At 38.9% G+C, this 4,931-nt stretch overlaps 1 non-coding gene across 1 annotated transcript; it reads right to left on the bottom strand.

Moving 5' to 3' along the window:
- Positions 1 to 3,345: 3,345 nt before the first annotated feature.
- On the bottom strand, positions 3,346 to 3,452 carry LOC145128040 (small nucleolar RNA R71). The gene has a single exon (XR_013716642.1). It is a non-coding gene; the product is annotated as a small nucleolar RNA R71 (small nucleolar RNA).
- Between the last annotated feature and the right edge of the window lie 1,479 nt (positions 3,453 to 4,931).

Here is a 4,931-nt window from a genome sequence, read left to right as displayed (position 1 = left end):
CGTCCCCTAGGACGTCCAGGCATTTTAGGGGTGTCTCGTGTTGGAATGACGTGTTTCGGGAAGTTTAGAAATCAAGGCAGGACGTCCTAGAACGCGTCTAAGACGTCCCCTAAGACGTCCAACGTTTTTGGCCATTTTTAGTGTATTTCAAGGACGGCAGAAGGCATGTAAGGACGTACAAAGAACACTTCGGCGTTATACACGACGTCTAAGACGTCTCCTAGGACGTTCAACGTCCCATATCGCCCGATTTCACTCTTTTCTGTCAAATAATATAAATATGGACTTATGCATTCGTTTTTAGGGGTACCACCTGTGATTCTCAGAGTTTTTCCTGCGTTTTTGAGGCTTCTAAAACCCTTGGAAACATTTGGAAACACAAGTCCATTCCATTTCAATCCGGATTCAAGGCACGATTCGATTTAATTCATCATCAAGCAACATTTGAAGATCATTCAACCGGTGATTCTCATCAATTCTAGTAATTTTCAGAAACGATTACTTCCTCCCAAGGTTTATTTGTTTCGTACTTTGATAATCATTACGCTACATTTGTTTGATGATTCTAAGTTTGATTATGAGTTCTATTATGTATTTCATTTATTTCATCCAAGTTAGTGTTTTTATGAACTCAATGGAAGACTAAATCATTAGGGTTACTTCCGGGGATGTTTATGACTTTTTGATGAACACACTTGATTATTACTTGATTTTAGTTAATTTCAATTGTTATTTTATGCTTCATGTGATGATCTTTGGTAATGATAAATGAAATTGGGTTGTATGAATTGTTTGATGTCATAATTAAGATAGTCTATGGTAAATTCATCATTTGTTCCAAGTTCAATTAGTTTAGGAATAAAGACAAGTGACTGAATCAACATATATTATTCCAACTTATGATATTGAATCTTAATATGGTAATAGGTAGTTGGAAGACACATTATTGTTAGTTAACTAATTGTTCCTAATCCATTTAGACATAGGGAGTAAGACAAATAATTGAATGAACATATTGTGTGCCCAAAACTATGTGTTACAGGATAATAAACCCAATTGCATCTAAGTAATTGAATTAGGATTCTAGGAAAGAAAGTGTGTGAATCTAAATTGTCCATAACTGAACCGGAAGTACTCTAATTTTCTCATTGAGATTTTCATTTTTAATTAATAAATTTTCAAGCATTTGTTCGGTCTTTGCTTTAATCTTTTTCGTGACAATTGCTAGTAATACTTTTCTTTTTATTGATTACTTTGACACAAAGTTTAACCACGAACTCCTTGTGGATTCGACCCGACTTACCCTATCTACTTAGGTTAGTTGGTTTATTTTTTGATTGAGACAACGACCTCGATCAAAATTTGGCGCCGTTGCCGGGGAGATTGTGCGCTTGAGCTATTGTGTTTAAGTAGTTATAGTTTTTTTACTTTCATTTTCAATTCTCATTTGCAGTTCACGTTTGTTTTATTTGTGTTGTGCAGGCACACCAGTGCATGCATACAAGACATAGCGGACGCTCTTCACCGCTTGCACTTGATCCTGAAATCGAACGAACAGCTAGCTCAAATCGGGTTGCCAGAAGGAACATCAACACTATGAGTGTAGATAACGTTGTCGTGGAAGATGTGGTCGAGGGGCATGGGGATGCAGCCAACAATCCTCCACCACTAGTTCCACGACCAGCTCCTCAATTCCCAAACAACAACAATGGAAACAATGGGAATAACAACAATGCCGGTGCACCAATCATCCAACCAGTACAACCACAACCGAATAGAAACAACCGTGGCCAAAATGGTGGAAATGGAGGAAATTGGGCACAAAATATGGGAGGCAATGTAGGAAACCACAACGGTGGTAATGTCAGAAATCAGAACCAAAATCCTAGAAATGTCGGTCCTCAATTTGGTAATGGTGGTAATGGTGGTAACGAGGATGACTGGGATTTTGATGATGGAAGTGACAATGGACTTGGTTGGAATCAGAACCACAACGGTGGTAATAGGCGGAATCAAGGCAATCGGGGTGGAAACGGGAACTACAACAATAACTGGAACAACCAGAATTTTCCCAATGGTGGCAACAATGACTACAACGATGGGTTCGGAAATCAAGGCTTTGGGAATCAATACCGAAGGAATCCAAATGGTGGATTCAACAATGCAAATGGAGGATACTACAACGAAGGTAACCAATTCCCTCATCTTTACTTTCCGCAACCTAATAGACAATCTGTGGCGTCTCATTTTCAGCCGGGAGAGTATGATGATGCTTCACCTATACTCTTCGCGGAAGGAAACGAGCATCATGTGGAAGTAAGGCCACAACTAATTAGTGTCTTACCCGTCTTTAGAGGCCATAAAACTGATGATCCATACAATCACCTCTATGAGTTCCTTGCAATTGCTAACGTGAATACTCCGCGAGGAACTAATAGAGATTCCTTTAGACTTCATTTATTTCCGTTCACTTTAAAAGAAAAAGCTAAGTATTGGTTCACTTCTCTTGCCCCCCATAGTATTGTTGGATATAGTGTCTAAGTCCATAACTATATTTGGTATGTACTTGACCCGACCCGGCATGGTCCATTTGGGTTGCAATTCACCCGAACAATTTATGGATAATCGTTTGAGAATAGTATAAGTTATGATTTATTAATATATTATATGTCCTAATATATTAATATAAAATCATATTATTTAATTAGTATTGATCTATAATTAATTTAGAGATCAAAAGTAAGACTAATTAAATATGGGCTCTTTTATTTATATAGTGTGGGCTAATGCTTATTTGGAATGGGCTAGGCTTGCATGGAAAGTCCATGGATACTCCATGGAGCTTTAACCCATGGATCTCATGGAAATGAAAAGACATGGGTATTAGGGTTTACATAGATGTAACCCTAATCCACCACACTATATAAAGGAGGCTTTGGTTCTTGAAATTGCACTAGTTTATGTGTGTAAACCAAGAGGGCCGATTTCAAGAAGTTTGTGACTATTCTCTCAAGTTTCCAAGTTTGTGGTGATTTGTGACTTCCATTTGAGGCATCCACATTATTGGTGCTAGGCTCTCAAACTCCAAGCAATCAACTACTACTACAAGGTAAGTAATTCTACTAGTTTTATTTGATTCAAGTATCCCATGCCATGCTAGTTAGGATAAGAACCTTGGAGAAATAATTATTTGCATGTATCTTAGTCAAACATAGATCCAAGGTTTCTAGGGTTGCATGTACACCATAGGAGTGTTAGAATGCTCAAAACCCATCAAGTATTACTACTTGGGAGCAATTAAAAACTAAATTTTTGCAAGAGTTTTACCCTGCTAGTAAAACAACGGAAATAAGAAAAGCGATACAAGATTTTGCACAAAAACCCAATGAAGAATTTCATGATGCATTTGAACGCCTTAAGGAATTGTTGCGCTCATGTCCCCATCATGAATTTCCCCATTGGCAACTTGTACGTTTCTTTTATGATGGAGTCGACACTGCCAATCAAACTATGATTAATGCCTCGTCTGGCGGCACTATCATGATGCAAGATAGTGAAGACGCTTGGCGATTCTTGGAGAAGTTGAGTCATGGTTCAAAAACCAATTACTCAGCTAAGAAACGGGACAACCCAGTTTCATCTGCTGCTTCAGTTGGACTAGACAAAAACTAGAAAAATGAAGTCAAATCTGATATTAATTCTTTAAATAAAAAATTTGACTTACTACTCTCTAGTCTAGGCAAAGAGAAAGGTGTGTTTTTTTCGCAGGGACAGAAGATATGTGTAAGCTGTGGAGATTCAGGACACATTGCAGATGAGTGCATGAGAAGTCAAGAGGAAATCAATCAAGTGCACGGCTATGGTCAATTCCAAAATAATCCACGATCATTCAATCGGAACTACAACCAAGGCAGGAACTACAACAACAATGGGAATTTCAACAACAACAACAACAACCGTCAAGGGAATTACCAAAACCAAAATCAGCCAAAACAGTTCCAGCAGTCCAACAACAACCATACTGAGCTTCGCCTCTCTTCCTCTATATTTCTGGGCGGATGCAATTGCTGTTGCATGTTACACTCAGAACCGATCCTTCCTAAACAAACGATTCTCCATCACTCCATACGAGATTTTGAATAATCGTCAGCCCAATGTGAAGTTTTTCCACTTGTTCGGTTCCCGATGCTTTATTTTCAATTCCAAAGCGAACCGAAACAAATTTGATGTCAAGGCAGACGAAGGAATCTTTCTTGGTTATTCGCTTACTTCAAAAGCATATAGGGTTCTAAATAAACGCTCAAAGAAGATTGAGGAAACCTATTATGTCACTTTTGACGAAAATTATATGAAGAAAATACGAACAACAGAAAGTCCAACGGAGGAAATCTTTCCAAAATCTGGTCAAGTCTCGGTTCCTATTGCTAACCTGTTTGATGAGTACATGCTACTTTTTGATGAACCAGAAAAGGCGATCAACTCAGAAGCGAAAGCAGCAGATAACAAAATCGATAACTTGAAGATAATCATCGATGAAGCTGCTAAAGTAATGGAAAACGAGCCTCATCAGCCAACCGAGAAGCAGAATCAAAGCGAAGCTAATGAATTCTGTAAACATCCAGCTACTGATGACCCTCCAAAAGAAAGCTCAATACTCCAGGGGGTGGGTTCGTCTACACCAAAACCAAATGACATGCCTTTCCAGGGGGAGAATCCATCAAATAACCCAGCCCATGAAGATCCATCTGAAGGGGAGAGCACTGAATCTGACACAGGATTCGGTTCGCCATTTGAGGGGGAGAACGAAAATGCAAATGACGAAGGCAATGCAAATGACGAAGGCAATGCAAATGACGAAGGAGATCAGTCAGAACTGGAAGAAGAGGTCAATGCTGAGATGAATCCTTCCTATGATCCAAATTTCCCTCCTC

Source organism: Lactuca virosa, chromosome 7 (assembly GCF_052849685.1).
Source record: "Lactuca virosa cultivar CGN04683 chromosome 7, Lactuca_virosa_CGN04683_v6, whole genome shotgun sequence".
NCBI classification, from domain to species: Eukaryota; Viridiplantae; Streptophyta; class Magnoliopsida; order Asterales; family Asteraceae; genus Lactuca; species Lactuca virosa.
Note: the sequence above shows the minus strand (reverse complement) of the source record. Positions and strands in the feature narration are given on the sequence as shown.